Here is a 16,462-nt window from a genome sequence, read left to right as displayed (position 1 = left end):
CTTTGACTTAGTCTTGATCAACCTCTTACATGACCAATCTTTAGGTAATTCCTTGAATAGCACCTTTAAACCAACAAATGGACTCCAAGAAAAGCCTATGGACAAATCCTTCAAATATAACTCAAGGCAACCATTAGTCCATAGAGATTGTCATTAATTACCAAAACCAAACATGGGGGCACTGCATAATTCTTTCAAATACCCTTTTCCCATGGGTGATAGGAGCATTGCTAAAAATTCATTATCGGTGAGGCCAGTTGTCGACCTCCACACACCCTACATGCGCTCCTTCGCGTCGGTGCCCGTGGCAGCATAGTCGACTTGGTAGGCAAGAGGTTCCCCAGGAGTTGTGGCGACGGGGAGAGCTTTGTCTTTAGCCCAAGTCCTGTTGTTTACTCCTCGCTCGCACGTCGAGCATAGATTGGCTAGAGGAGCGCTACCGTGACCACGTGCTGCTAACCACGACCGTTAGATATAGGAGCTTAGGCCATACTATTGGTCACCATCGAGTAGGAGTGCAGCATGTTGCCATCCCAGGTGTGCATCGAGGTGGCTGGCCCCCTACACGGCCTGCAGACCACCTTCTCGGTCATGGAGCAGTCCTCCCTTGCGCTTTGGTCATTGATGGAGAAACCCTCTTCACTGGGGTTGTTGCTAGGTGAGGCCATTGACTCAAAGTTCATGGCTGTGAGTTCCATTGGAAAAGATGTTTGAGAAGATGTGCGTGGTCCATTTGAGGCGCATGATGGGTGCCAAAAATCGACGAATAATGCTCCACCTATCTTACATCTATAAGTTGTCGTAGAAGACTGTAGAAAGAGGGGTGGTTCCCAAATGGTGGATGATGGTGACATGATACTTTTATCCAGGTTCAGTTCTCTAGATGGATAAAATCCCTATGTAATGCCTACCTATTCGTTTCCTATTTGAGCACTTGATGATGGGAGTTTTTGAAGGAAATATGCCTTAGAGGCAATAATAAAGTTATTATTTTATTTCCTTATATCATGATAAATGTTTATTATTCATGCTAGAATTGTACTAACCGGAAACTTGATACATGTGTGAATACATAGACAAAACGAAGTGGCCCTAGTATGCCTCTACTAGACTAGCTCGTTAATCAAAGATGGTTAAGTTTCCTGACCATAGACATGTGTTGTCATTTGATGAACGAGATCACACCATTAGAGAATGATGTGATGGACAAGACCCATCCGTTAGCTTAGCATTATGATCATTAAGTTTTATTGCTATTTCTTTCTTCATGACTTATACATGTTCCTCTGACTATGAGATTATGCAACTCCCGAATACCGGAGGAACACATAGTGTGCTATCAAACGTCACAATGTAACTGGGTGATTATAAAGATGCTCTACAGGTGTCTCCGAAGGTGTTCGTTGAGTTGGCATAGATCGAGATTAGGATTTGTTACTCTGTATATTCGAGAGGTATCTTTGGGCCCTCCCGGTAATGCACATCACTATAAGCCTTGCAAGCAATGTGACTAATGAGTTAGTTGCAGGATGATGCATTACGGAACGAGTAAAGAGACTTGCCGGTAACGAGATTGAACTAGGTATGATGATACCGACGATCAAATCTCGGGCAAGTAACATACCGATGACAAAGGGAACAACGTATGTTGTTATGCGGTTTGACCGATAAAGATCTTCGTAGAATATGTAGGAGCCAATATGAGCATCTAGGTTCCGCTATTGGTTATTGACCGGAGATGTGTCTCGGTCATGTCTACATAGTTCTCGAACCCGTAGGGTCCGCACGCTTAACGTTCAATGACGATTTGTATTATGAGTTATGTGATTTGATGTACCGAAGTTTGTTCAGAGTCCCGGATGTGATCACGGACATGACGAGGAGTCTGGAAATGGTCGAGGGGTAAAGATTCATATATTGGAAGGTTGCATTCGGGCATCGGAATGGTTCCGAGTGATTCGGGCATTTTTCCGAAGTACCGGGAGGTTACCAGAACCCCCGGGGAAAGATATGGGCCTTATGGGCCATAGGAGGGAGGCTAACCAGCCCACAAGTTGCTGGTGCGCCCCCCACAAGGGAGGAGGCCGAATTGGACTTGGGAAGGGGGCGCCACCCCCTTTCCTTCTCCTACTCCCTCTCCTTCCCCTTTTTTCCTCCGGTAGAAGGAAAAAAGGGTGGGGCCGAATCCTACTAGGACTGGAGTCCTAGTAGGACTCCCCTTTCCCTGGCGCACCCCTTGTTGGCCGGCCTCCTCCTCCCCTCCTTTATATACGGGGGCAGGGGGCACACCAAACAGAGAAGTTGATCTTTTAGCCGTGTGCGGTGCCCCCCTCCACAGAAACACACCTCGGTCATATCGCCATAGTGCTTAGGCGAAGCCCTGCGCCGGTAACTTCATCATCACCGTCACCACGCCATCGTGCTGATGAAACTCTCCCTCGGTGTCGGAGTAAATGACCACGGGTAGCCTAACCGACTCCCCCTGACTCTTCAAAAATTATCGGGCCGATCGAGCCTTCAAGCACCCAAAGCACAGGGCCGCCTTCCCCTGGCCGGCTATCTCACAGGCCGACTACTGGAAGGCGGCCCGGCCCTAAAACCCTCCCGAAGAGATCCACAAGAAGGCCGACTCCAAGAAGCCGGCCACAAGAAGACCGACTCCACGATGCCGGCCACAAGAGGGCCGGCTCCCGGCAAGCGGCCAAGATTGCACCCTCAAGGACTGCACCCACATAACGGTGACGAGACGGGGCGTGGCTACAGTAAAGCCTGCCACCCCTGAATCCCGGAGCACGCATGGCCACAGTGCGCCGTACGGGTCGGCCATCCCCCGTCCGGCACGGCACTGTTGCCATGTTGATCATGACGCCACCCACGACAGGCTGTCAGTACGGCCCGCGGGTGGCGGGCCCCTTCAGCCGGAGAGACGCTCGAAGGCGGCCAAGCCCCCCCCAGTCGGCCTAGGGTGTAGCCGGCTCCCAATAGCCGGCTACCTCACTCCCTCGAAGTATGTGCATCATTAAGGAGACAAGACGAGGTAAGACTACAGTGAGAGCCGGCAGACAACGGCACTGTAGCCATGCTTACCTCGGCAAAGCCCTCATCATCAGGGGCGAGGCTACAGTAACCAGCCGCCGGCAAGACCCCCCAGGCGGTGGGGCCGGCCTGTCGGCCAAGAGGCCGGCAGCCGGCGGGACCCACCAGTCGGCGGGCCCCAACGGCCGGCGGAGAAGCCGGCGGATACAGACGCTGACGGCCTGGACCCGCATCCAGCCGGATTACCATTGTACCCCTGGGGGGTAGGCCTATATAAACCCCCCAGGGCACCCATGCAAAGGGTTGATCTCTTAGAGTTTTAGACACCACATAGAGAGAAGAGGAGAGCTAGCCTTGCCCTTCTTCTTCCTCTAGCCGAACAGCTCAAGGAGCCACTTGTAGCCACTTGTGTTGATCTAGTGATCATGCGGAGACCCCGCAGAGCAGGACTAGGGGTGTTATCTCCACGGAGAGCCCCGAACCTGGGTAAGATTCGCCGGCGTGCATGTCTTCGCCTTATCCCGTTTCCAGGCATCGGCGATGTCTTACTGGCTCCCACAATGATAAGCCACCCGTTGGCATATGTCGCACCTACCACCCGACATTTGGCGCCCACCATGGGGCCAGGTGCACCGTCGTCCGGAGACCTGTTCTGGACGGGAATCCATTTCCTTCCCAGCGAGCGTAGCCAGCCCGGCACGCCCGATGGCACTTGCCCCGACGCGCTGCAAGGCGTCGACGACGCCTGCGCGGCGAGCTGCCTCGCCGATCTTCTTGGCGAGGCTCGCATCTCCGACGAGCCTGCGTCCGACGCGGGCACAGACTGCCCCGAGAGCCGCCTCGTCGGCCTCCTCGATCAGCTTCACGTCTCCAGCGAGCCTGCTGTGGATTTGGAGTCGGTCGGCTCCACCGACCCGATGCTTGTCGACTCCGACACGGCATCGCTTGACGCCTTCTCCACCAACGTGGTGATCAGACGACCCTCTTCCTCGAGCCGACAGTGACGGCAGCACTGTCACTGAGGTGCTGGTCATCAGCCATGGCGCCGCCTCAGGCGAGAACTCCCATGACGCCCTACAAGCGGCGCTACACGACCTGTCCGCCCCCATCCCGGCCGACGCCGACGCCGAGACACTGGAGGCACGCCGCCTCGCCCTCATCGCGGAGGGCCAGAAGATAGCATCCATGAGAAGCGCGGAGCGGCCATCGCCAGCATGCTGGGAGAAGACCGCCCAGTCTACGCCACGCCACTCGAGAACCTGCATGCCGCTCAGGCGGCCGTAGACGAGCTCCCCTACATGACTAGACGCATCCAGCAGCTGATCGACGCGGCCGCAGAGTGGCATGAAGCCAGCGCCCGCGCTGAAATCCTCCCCCACGCCGAGAGCACGGCGCGACATCCCGGACGCCGACTGCAAGCGGCGCCCGCGGGAGAAAAGACAAGGAGCCGGCTGCTAGCCGCAGTCGGACTCGGCTCACCATCGAGCGCGACGCAGAAGGCCGCCCCCGAGCTGTGGAACAACGAGGCAATCCGCCTCCTCCCCCGCCTCGTGGGGAGAGATATCTCGCCCCGCCGCCTGTTACGCATCCGACTCTCGGCGACCGACTAGGCCACCGTGAAGGAGTCGGCGAGAATGACGCCCGCCACCGGATCGACCGCCTAGCGCGATCCCTGGCGCTAGAAGAAGAAGATGATGTCGCCCCGCCTTGCTTTGGCCCCCGCATCCGCGACGAGCCCTTCCCCAAAGGGTTCTCACTCCCAAGAGACACGCCAAAATACAACGGCTCCGTGAAGCCGGAAGACTGGTTGATCGATTACTCCACCGCAGTCCGCATAGCAAACGGCAACAGGCGCGTTGCCGTGAAGTACGTCCCGCTCATGCTTCAAGGCACAACACGCACCTGGTTGAACAGCCTCAAGCCCTACAGCGTCAACAGCTGGCTAGACTTCACGGAAGTCTTCATCCGCAATTTCACCAGCACATACAAGCGGCCTCCCAAGCCCCGCCAGCTTTCCTTGTGCGTCCAAGGGCCCAGCGAATCAACTCGCGACTACCTCACGCGTTGGGCCGAGCTCCACAACTCCTACGAAGGGGTGCACGAGGTTCAAGCCATAGAGTACTTCACCGCCGGGTGCCGAGAGGGCACCCTCCTCAAGCACTGGCTCCTCTGCGACGAGCCGACTACCCTCGACGAGCTGCTGATCATAGCAGACAAGTACGCCACGGCCGACTCTTCAATGCAGATTGAGCTTCGAGTGGATGCCTCTGGAAAGGTGCTCGCTCCGGCTCCCAAGACGCCGGCTGGTGACTCCAATCGACGCCCGTACCCAAATGACAATAAGCGCAAGGCCCATGCCCGAGAAGCATGACTTCCACCAGTCGACAAGTAGCCACAGTCGAAGACGAACAACCTGAAGGGCGGCTCATGCCCAAGAAGCAGAAGGGCGGCAGGCCGGCTTGGCAGCCGGCTTTCTCCTACGAGCAAACCCTTGATGCCCCCTGCAAGTTCCACAGCGGCGCGAAGCCGTCCAACCACATGACTCGGAAGTGTCATTGGCTCATGCGAATCTCCAAAGGCGAAGGGCTGGTGCCGCCTCCACCTGCTGGCCAGCCACCTCCAACCCCTCAGCAGTCGGCTGCTCGACCAGCAGTCGGAGCCATTCAAGACGAGTTCCCGGACGAGCATGCCGCCTACGTCGTCTTTACAAGCCAAACTGAAGACAGACGCAGTCGGCGCCGACAACACCAAGAAGTCAACGCGGTCGCCTCTAACAACCCAGAGTTTATGCATTGGTCTGAGAAGCCTATCAGCTGGAGCCGGGCCGATCACCTAGAGGTGATGCCGTCTCCCGGCTCTTATGCATTGGTGTTGGACGCCACCCTCGCGACAGAAAGGCGAGCTGCCCGTTTCTCCCAAGTAATGATTGACGGTGGGAGCTGTTGGGTAACGTAGTAATTTCAAAAAATTTCCTACGCACACGCAAGATCATGGTGATGCATAGCAATGAGAGGGGAGAGTGTTGTCCACGTACCCTCGTAGACCGACAGCGGAAGCGTTATCACAACGCAGTTGATGTAGTCGTACGTCTTCACGATCCGACCGATCAAGTACCGAACGCACGGCTCCTCCGAGTTCTACACACGTTCAGCTCGATGACGTCCCTCGAACTCCGATCCAGCCGAGTGTTGAGGGAGAGTTTCGTCAGCACGACGGCGTGGTGACGATGATGATGTTCCACCGACGCAGGGCTTCGCCTAAGCTCCGCAACGGTATTATCGAGGTGTAATATGGTGGAGGGGGGCACCGCACACGGCTAAAATATCGTATATCAAGTGTGTATAGAGGTGCCCCCTGCCCCCGTATATAAAGGAGCAAGGGGGAGGCCGGCTGCCCTAGGCGTGCCAAGGAGAGGGGGGGAGTCCTCCTCCTAGTAGGAGTAGGACTCCCCTTTCCTAGTCCAACTAGGAAAAGAAGGGGGGAAGGAAAGAGAGGGAGAGGGAGAGGGAAAGGGGGCTGCGCCCCCTTCTCCTGGTCCAACTAGGATTCCTCCTGGGAGGGGGCGCACCACCTCCTGGCTGCTGCCCTCTCTCTCCCCTCAAGGCCCACTAAGGCCCAATACTTCCCCGGGGGGTTCTGGTAACCCTCCGGCACTCCGGTTTAATCCGAAACTTCTCCGGAACACTTCCGGTGTCCGAATATAGTCGTCCAATATATCAATCTTTATGTCTCTACCATTTCTAGACTCCTCGTCATGTCCGTGATCACATCCGGGACTCCGAACAACCTTCGGTACATCAAAACATATAAACTCATAATATAACTGTCATCGTAACGTTAAGCGTGCAGACCCTTCGGGTTCGAGAACTATGTAGACATGACCGAGACACCTCTCCGGTCAATAACCAATAGCGGAACCTGGATGCTCATATTGGTTCCCACATATTCTATGAAGATCTTTATCGGTCAAACCGCATAACAACATACGTTGTTCCCTTTGTCATCGGTATGTTACTTGCCCGAGATTCGATCGTCGGTATCTCAATACCTAGTTCAATCTCGTTACCGGCAAGTCTCTTTACTCGTTCCGTAATACATCATCCCGCAACTATCTCATTAGTCACAATGCTTGCAAGGCTTATAGTGATGTGCATTACCGAGTGGGCCCAGAGATACCTCTCCGACAATCGGAGTGACAAATCCTAATCTCGAAATACGCCAACCCAACAAGTACCTTTGGAGACACCTGTAGAGCACCTTTATAATCACCCATTTAAGTTGTGATGTTTGGTAGCACACAAAGTGTTCCTCCGGTAAACGGGAGTTGCATAATCTCATAGTCATAGGAACATGTATAAGTCATGAAGAAAGCAATAGCAACATACTAAACGATCGGGTGCTAAGCTAACGGAATGGGTCATGTCAATCACGTCATTCTCCTAATGAGGTGATCCCGTTAATCAAATGACAACTCATGTCTATGGCTAGGAAACATAACCATCTTTGATTAACGAGCTAGTCAAGTAGAGGCATACTAGTGACACTCTGTTTGTCTATGTATGCACACATGTATTATGTTTCCGGTTAATACAATTCTAGCATGAATAATAAACATTTATCATGATATAAGGAAATATATAATACTTTATTATTGCCTCTAGGGCATATTTCCTTCAGTCTCCCACTTGCACTAGAGTCAATAATCTAGATTACATAGTAATGATTCTTACACCCATGGAGTCTTGGTGCTGATCATGTTTTGCTCGTGGAAGAGGCTTAGTCAACGGGTCTGCAACATTCAGATCCGTATGTATCTTGCAAATTTCTATGTCTCCCACCTGGACTAAATCCCGGATGGAATTGAAGCGTCTTCTGATGTGCTTGGTTCTCTTGTGAAATCTGGATTCCTTTGCTAAGGCAATTGCACCAGTATTGTCACAAAAGATTTTCATTGGTCCCGATGTACTAGGTATGACACCTAGATCGGATATGAACTCCATCCAGACTCCTTCATTTGCTGCTTCCGAAGCAGCTATGTATTCCGCTTCACACGTAGATCCCGCCACGACACTTTGCTTAGAACTGCACCAACTGGCAGCTCCACCGTTCAATGTAAATACGTATCCGGTTTGCGATTTCGAATCGTCCGGATCAATGTCAAAGCTTGCATCAACGTAACCACTTACGATGAGCTCTTTGTCACCTCCATAAACGAGAAACATATCCTTAGTCCTTTTCAGGTATTTCAGGATGTTCTTGACCGCTGTCCAGTGATCCACTCCTGGATTACTTTGGTACCTTCCTGCTAAACTTATAGCAAGGGACACATCAGGTCTGGTACACATCATTGCATACATGATAGAGCCTATGGCTGAAGCATAGGGAACATCTTTCATCTTCTCTCTATCTTCTGCAATGGTCGGGCATTGAGTCTTACTCAATCTCACACCTTGTAGTACAGGCAAGAACCCTTTCTTTGCTTGATCCATTTTGAACTTCTTCAAAACTTTGTCAAGGTATGTGCTTTGTGAAAGTCCAATTAAGCGTCTTGATCTATCTCTATAGATCTTAATGCCTAATATATATGCAGCTTCACCGAGGTCTTTCATTGAAAAACTCTTATTCAAGTATCCCTTTATGCTATCCAGAAATTCTATATCATTTCCAATCAGTAATATGTCATCCACATATAATATCAGAAATGCTATCGAGCTCCCACTCACTTTCTTGTAAATACAGGCTTCTCCAAAAGTCTGTATAAAACCAAATGCTTTGATCACACTATCAAAGCGTTTATTCCAACTCCGAGAGGCTTGCACGAGTCCATAAATGGATCGCTGGAGCTTGCACACTTTGTTAGCTCCCTTTGGATCGACAAAACCTTCCGGTTGCATCATATACAACTCTTCTTCCAGAAATCCATTCAGGAATGCAGTTTTGACATCCATTTGCCAAATTTCATAATCATAAAATGCGGCAATTGCTAACATGATTCGGACAGACTTAAGCATCGCTACGGGTGAGAAGGTCTCATCGTAGTCAATCCCTTGAACTTGTCGAAAACCTTTCGCAACAAGTCGAGCTTTATAGACAGTAACATTACCATCAGCGTCAGTCTTCTTCTTGAAGATCCATTTATTTTCAATGGCTTGCCGACCATCGGGCAAGTCAACCAAAGTCCATACTTTGTTCTCATACATGGATCCCATCTCGGATTTCATGGCTTCAAGCCATTTTGCGGAATCTGGGCTCACCATCGCTTCTTCATAGTTCGTAGGTTCGTCATGGTCTAGTAACATGACCTCCAGAACAGGATTGACGTACCACTCTGGTGCGGATCTTGATGTAGTTGACCTACGAGGTTCAGTAATAACTTGATCTGAAGTTTCATGATCATTATCATTAACTTCCTCACTAATTGGTGTAGGTGTCGCAGAAACTGATTTCTGCGATGATCTACTTTCCAATAAGGGAGCAGGTACAGTTACCTCATCAAGTTCTACTTTCCTCCCACTCACATCTTTTGAGAGAAACTCCTTCTCTAGAAAGGATCCATTCTTAGCAACGAATATCTTGCCTTCGGATCTGTGATAGAAGGTGTACCCAACAGTCTCCTTTGGGTATCCTATGAAGACACATTTCTCCGATTTAGGTTCGAGCTTATCTGGTTGAAGTTTCTTCACATAAGCATCGCAACCCCAAACTTTAAGATACGACAACTTTGGTTTCTTTCCAAACCATAGTTCATAAGGCGTCGTCTCAACGGATTTCGATGGTGTCCTATTTAGAGTGAATGCAGCCGTCTCTAAAGCATAACCCCAAAACGATAGCGGTAAATCAGTAAGAGACATCATAGATCGCACCATATCTAATAAAGTATGATTACGACGTTCGGACACACCATTACGCTGTGGTGTTCCGGGTGGCGTGAGTTGCGAAACTATTCCGCATTGTTTCAAATGTAGGCCAAACTCGTAACCCAAATATTCTCCTCCACGATCAGATCGTAGGAATTTTATTTTCTTGTTACGATGATTTTCAACTTCATTCTGAAATTCTTTGAACTTTTCAAATGTTTCAGACTTATGTTTTATTAAGTAGATATACCCATATCTGCTCAAATCATCTGTGAAGGTGAGAAAATAACGATATCCGCCACGAGCCTCAATATTCATCGGACCACATACATCTGTATGTATGATTTCCAACAAATCTGTTGCTCTCTCCATAGTTCCGGAGAACGGTGTTTTGGTCATCTTGCCCATGAGGCACGGTTCGCAAGTACCAAGTGATTCAAAATCAAGTGATTCCAAAATTCCATCAGTATGGAGTTTCTTTATGCGCTTTACACCGATATGACCCAAACGGCAGTGCCACAAATAAGTTGCACTATCATTATCAACTCTGCATCTTTTGGCTTCGACATTATGAATATGTGTATCACTACTATCGAGATTCATTAAAAATAGACCACTCTTCAAGGGTGCATGACCATAAAAGATATTATTCATATAAATAGAACAACCATTATTCTCTGATTTAAATGAATAACCGTCTCGCATTAAACAAGATCCAGATATAATGTTCATGCTCAACGCTGGCACCAAATAACAATTATTTAGGTCTAAAACTAATCCCGAAGGTAGATGTAGAGGTAGCGTGCCGACGGCGATCACATCAACTTTGGAACCATTTCCCACGCGCATCGTCACCTCATCCTTAGCCAATCTCCACTTAATCCGTAGCCCCTGTTTCGAATTGCAAATATTAGCAACAGAACCAGTATCAAATACCCAGGTGCTACTGCGAGTATTAGTAAGGTACACATCAATAACATGTATATCACATATACCTTTGTTAACCTTGCCATCCTTCTTATCCGCCAAATACTTGGGGCAGTTCCGCTTCTAGTGACCAGTCTGCTTACAGTAGAAGCACTCAGTTTCAGGCTTAGGTCCAGACTTGGATTTCTTCTCCTGAGCAGCAACTTGCTTGCTGTTCTTCTTGAAGTTCCCTTTCTTCTTCCCTTTGCCCTTTTTCTTGAAACTAGTGGTTTTACTGACCATCAACACTTGATGCTCCTTTTTGATTTCTACCTCCGCTGCCTTTAGCATTGCGAAGAGCTCGGGAATTGTCTTATCCATCCCTTGCATGTTATAGTTCATCACGAAGCTCTTGTAGCTTGGTGGTAGTGATTGAAGAATTCTGTCAATGACGCAATCATCCGGAAGTTGAACTCCCAGTTGAATCAAGTGATTATTATACCCAGACATTCTGAGTATATGCTCACTGACAGAACTATTCTCTTCCATCTTGCAGCTATAGAACTTATTGGAGACTTCATATCTCTCAATCCAGGCATTTGCTTGAAATATTAACTTCAACTCCTGGAACATCTCATATGCTCCATGACGTTCAAAACATCGTTGAAGACCCGGTTCTAAGCCGTAAAGCATGGCACACTGAACTATTGAGTAGTCATCAGCTTTGCTCTGCCAGACGTTCATAACTTCTGGCGTTGCTCTTGCAGGAGGCCTGGCACCTAGCGGTGCTTCCAGGACGTAATTCTTTTGTGCAGCAATGAGGATAATCCTCAAATTACGGACCCAGTCCGTGTAATTGCTACCATCATCTTTCAACTTAGCTTTCTCAAGGAACGCATTAAAATTCAACGGAACAACAGCACAGGCCATTTATCTACAATTAACATAGACAAGCAAGATACTATCAGGTACTAAGTTCATGATAAATTTAAGTTCAATTAATCATATTACTTAAGAACTCCCACTTAGATAGATATCCCTCTAATCATCTAAGTGATTACGTGATCCAAATCAACTAAACCATGTCCGATCATCACGTGAGATGGAGTAGTTTCAATGGTGAACATCACTATGTTGATCATATCTACTATATGATTCACGCTCGACCTTTCGGTCTCCGTGTTCCGAGGCCATATCTGCATATGCTAGGCTCGTCAAGTTTAACCTGAGTATTCCGCGTGTGCAACTGTTTTGCACCCGTTGTATTTGAACGTAGAGCCTATCACACCCGATCATCACGTGGTGTCTCAGCACGAAGAACTTTCGCAATGGTGCATACTCAGGGAGAACACTTTTATCTGGAAATTTTAGTGAGAGATCATCTTATAATGCTACCGTCAATCAAAGCAAGATAAGATGCATAAAGGATTAACATCACATGCAATCAATATAAGTGATATGATATGGCCATCATCATCTTGTGCTTGTGATCTCCATCTCCGAAGCACCGTGTTCGTGATCTCCATCTCCGAAGCACCGTGTTCGTGATCTCCATCTCCGAAGCACCGTCATGATCACCATCGTCACCGGCGCGACACCTTGATCTCCATCGTAGTATCGTTGTCGTCTCGCCAACTAATTGCTTTTACGACTATCGCTACCGCTTAGTGATAAAGTAAAACTATTACATGGTGATTGCATCTCATACAATAAAGCGACAACCATATGGCTCCTGCCAGTTGCCGATAACTCGGTTACAAAACATGATCATCTCATACAACAAATTATATCACATCATGTCTTGACCATATCACATCACAACATGCCCTGCAAAAACAAGTTAGACGTCCTCTACTTTGTTGTTGCAAGTTTTACGTGGCTGCTACGGGCTTAGCAAGAACCGTTCTTACCTATGCATCAAAACCACAACGATAGTTTGTCAAGTTGGTGCTGTTTTAACCTTCGCAAGGACCGGGCGTAGCCACACTCGGTTCAACTAAAGTGAGAGAGACAGACACCCGCCGGTCACCTTAAAGCAACGAGTGCTCGCAACGGTGAAACCAGTCTCGCGTAAGCGTACGCGTAATGTCGGTCCGGGCCGCTTCATCTCACAATACCGCTGAAACAAAGTATGACATGCTGGTAAGCAGTATGACTTATATCGCCCACAACTCACTTGTGTTCTACTCATGCATAGCATCAACGCATAAAACCAGGCTCTGATACCACTGTTGGGTAACGTAGTAATTTCAAAAAATTTTCTACGCACACGCAAGATCATGGTGATGCATAGCAACGAGAGGGGAGAGTGTTGTCCACGTACCCTCGTAGACCGACAACGGAAGCGTTATCACAACGCAGTTGATGTAGTCGTACGTCTTCACGATCCGACCGATCAAGTACTGAACGCACGGCACCTCCGAGTTCTACACACGTTCAGCTCGATGACGTCCCTCGAACTCCGATCCAGCCGAGTGTTGAGGGAGAGTTTCGTCAGCACGACGGCGTGGTGATGATGATGATCTTCCACCGACGCAGGGCTGCGCCTAAGCTCCGCAACGGTATTATCGAGGTGTAATATGGTGGAGGGGGGCACCGCACACGGCTAAAATATCGTATATCAAGTGTGTATAGAGGTGCCCCCTGCCCCCGTATATAAAGGAGCAAGGGGGAGGCCGGCTGCCCTAGGCGCGCCAAGGAGAGGGGGGGAGTCCTCCTCCTAGTAGGAGTAGGACTCCCCTTTCCTAGTCCAACTAGGAAAAGAAGGGGGGAAGGAAAGAGAGGGAGAGGGAGAGGGAAAGGGGGCTGCGCCCCCTTCTCCTAGTCCAACTAGGATTCCTCCTAGGAGGGGGCGCACCACCTCCTGGCTGCTGCCCTCTCTCTCCCCTCAAGGCCCACTAAGGCCCAATACTTCCCCGGGGGGTTCCGGTAACCCTCCGGCACTCCGGTTTAATCCGAAACTTCTCCGGAACACTTCCGGTGTCCGAATATAGTCGTCCAATATATCAATCTTTATGTCTCGACCATTTCGAGACTCCTCGTCATGTCCGTGATCACATCCGGGACTCTGAACAACCTTCGGTACATCAAAACATATAAACTCATAATATAACTGTCATCGTAACATTAAGCGTGCGGACCCTTCGGGTTCGAGAACTATGTAGACATGACCGAGACACCTCTCCGGTCAATAACCAATAGCGGAACCTGGATGCTCATATTGGTTCCCACATATTCTACGAAGATCTTTATCGGTCAAACCGCATAACAACATACGTTGTTCCCTTTGTCATCGGTATGTTACTTGCCCGAGATTCGATCGTCGGTATCTCAATACCTAGTTCAATCTCGTTACCGGCAAGTCTCTTTACTCGTTCCGTAATACATCATCCCGCAACTATCTCATTAGTCACAATGCTTGCAAGGCTTATAGTGATGTGCATTACCGAGTGGGCCCAGAGATACCTCTCCGACAATCGGAGTGACAAATCCTAATCTCGAAATACGCCAACCCAACAAGTACCTTTGGAGACACCTGTAGAGCACCTTTATAATCACCCATTTACGTTGTGACGTTTGGTAGCACACAAAGTGTTCCTCCGGTAAACGGGAGTTGCATAATCTCATAGTCATAGGAACATGTATAAGTCATGAAGAAAGCAATAGCAACATACTAAACGATCGGGTGCTAAGCTAACGGAATGGGTCATGTCAATCACGTCATTCTCCTAATGAGGTGATCCCGTTAATCAAATGACAACTCATGTCTATGGCTAGGAAACATAACCATCTTTGATTAATGAGCTAGTCAAGTAGAGGCATACTAGTGACACTCTGTTTGTATATGTATTCACACATGTATTATGTTTCCGGTTAATACAATTCTAGCATGAATAATAAACATTTATCATGATATAAGGAAATATATAATTTTATTATTGCCTCTAGGGCATATTTCCTTCAGGAGCAGCATCAACATACTGTACCGTGACACCATGGAGAAGCTGAACATCAAGACGAAGCAACTCATGCCAAGCCGGACTGTGTTCCATGGCATCGTACCCGAGCTGTCCTGCTCACCAATCGGCAAGATCAAGATAGATGTTCTCTTCGGAGACAAGGATCACTTCCGCCGAGAAGCAGTCTGGTTTGAAGTGGTGGATTTAGAGAGCCCTTACCACGCGTTGCTTGGCCGACCTGCCCTGGCCAAGTTCATGGCTGTGCCCCACTATGCCTACCTCAAGATGAAGATGCCTAGTTCAAAGGGGATCATCACCATAGCCGGAGACTACAAGAAATCCTTTGAGTGTGCTGCAGCCAGCAGCCGGCTGGCCGAGTCCCTCGTGATTGCCGAAGAAAAAAAGATGCTGGACCGAGTCGTGGCCATGGCCGGCAAGCAGCCGGCCCTGTCCCCTGACCCCAAGGAATATGATGCTCAAGGCTCCTTCTAGCCGGCCAAGGAAACAAAGAAGATACCTCTGGACCCAGAGAACCCGGAGAGGTTTGCCGTCATTGGAGCAAACCTGGACAACAAATAGGAAGGCGAGCTCGTCGATTTCCTCCGTGAGAATCGGGACATCTTTGCATGGTCCCCAAAGGACATGCCGGGTGTTCCGAAGGATTTCGCCGAGCACAAGCTACACGTCCGAGCAGACGCAAAACCAGTCAAACAACCTCTCCGCCGACTGTCGGAGGAAAAGAGAAGGATTGTAGGAGAAGAGATAGCCCGGCTTCTGGCAGCCGGCTTCATTATGGAGGTGTTTTTTCCAGAATGGCTTGCCAACTCGGTCCTTGTATTGAAGAAAAATAATAAATGGCGCATGTGTATAGATTATACCAGCCTCAACAAAGCCTGCCCCAAAGATCCGTTTGCCTTACCTCGAATCGATCAAGTGATAGACTCCACAGCCGGATGCGAGCTGTTGAGTTTCTTGGATGCTTACTCAGGCTACCATCAGATGAAGTTGGATCCAGCCGACCGCCTGAAGACCGCCTTCATCACACCATTCGGAGCTTTCTGCTACCTGACTATGACATTCGGCTTGAGAAATGCAGGTGCCACTTTTCAGTGTTGCATGCAGAAATGCCTCCTCAAGCAACTCGGCAGAAATGCCCACGTCTATGTAGACGATATTGCGGTGAAGACGGAGAAGCGCGGCACCCTGCTGGAAGACCTCAGAGAAACATTCGACAACTTGCGCCGGTTTCAGATCAAGCTCAACCCTGAGAAATGCGTGTTCGGAGTACCAGTCGGCCAGCTTCTAGGCTTCTTGGTCTTCGAACGCGGCATCGAGTGCAACCCAGTGAAGATAAAGGCCATAGAGAGAATGGAGATTCCTACCAAGCTGCGAGACGTCCAAAAGTTTACCGGGTGCCTGGCCTCCCTGAACCGCTTCATCAGCCGGCTAGGAGAGAAGGTTCTCCCCCTGTACCGACTCATGAAAAAGTCCACCCACTTCGAGTGGAACGACCAAGCAGACCAAGCTTTTCACGAGTTGAAGAAGATGCTAACCACGCCACCTGTCTTGGCGGCGCCAACTGAGAAAGAGCCCATGCTCCTTTACATTGCCGCGACTAGCCGAGTGGTCAGCACAGTTATTGTGGTCCAACGCCCAGAAGAAGGCCGGGCTCAGTTAGTCCAGAGGCCGGTGTATTATTTGAGT

The sequence above is a fragment of the Aegilops tauschii genome, chromosome 7 (genome assembly GCF_002575655.3).
Source record: "Aegilops tauschii subsp. strangulata cultivar AL8/78 chromosome 7, Aet v6.0, whole genome shotgun sequence".
In the NCBI taxonomy this organism is placed as follows: domain Eukaryota; kingdom Viridiplantae; phylum Streptophyta; class Magnoliopsida; order Poales; family Poaceae; genus Aegilops; species Aegilops tauschii.
This window is presented reverse-complemented; position numbering follows the sequence as displayed.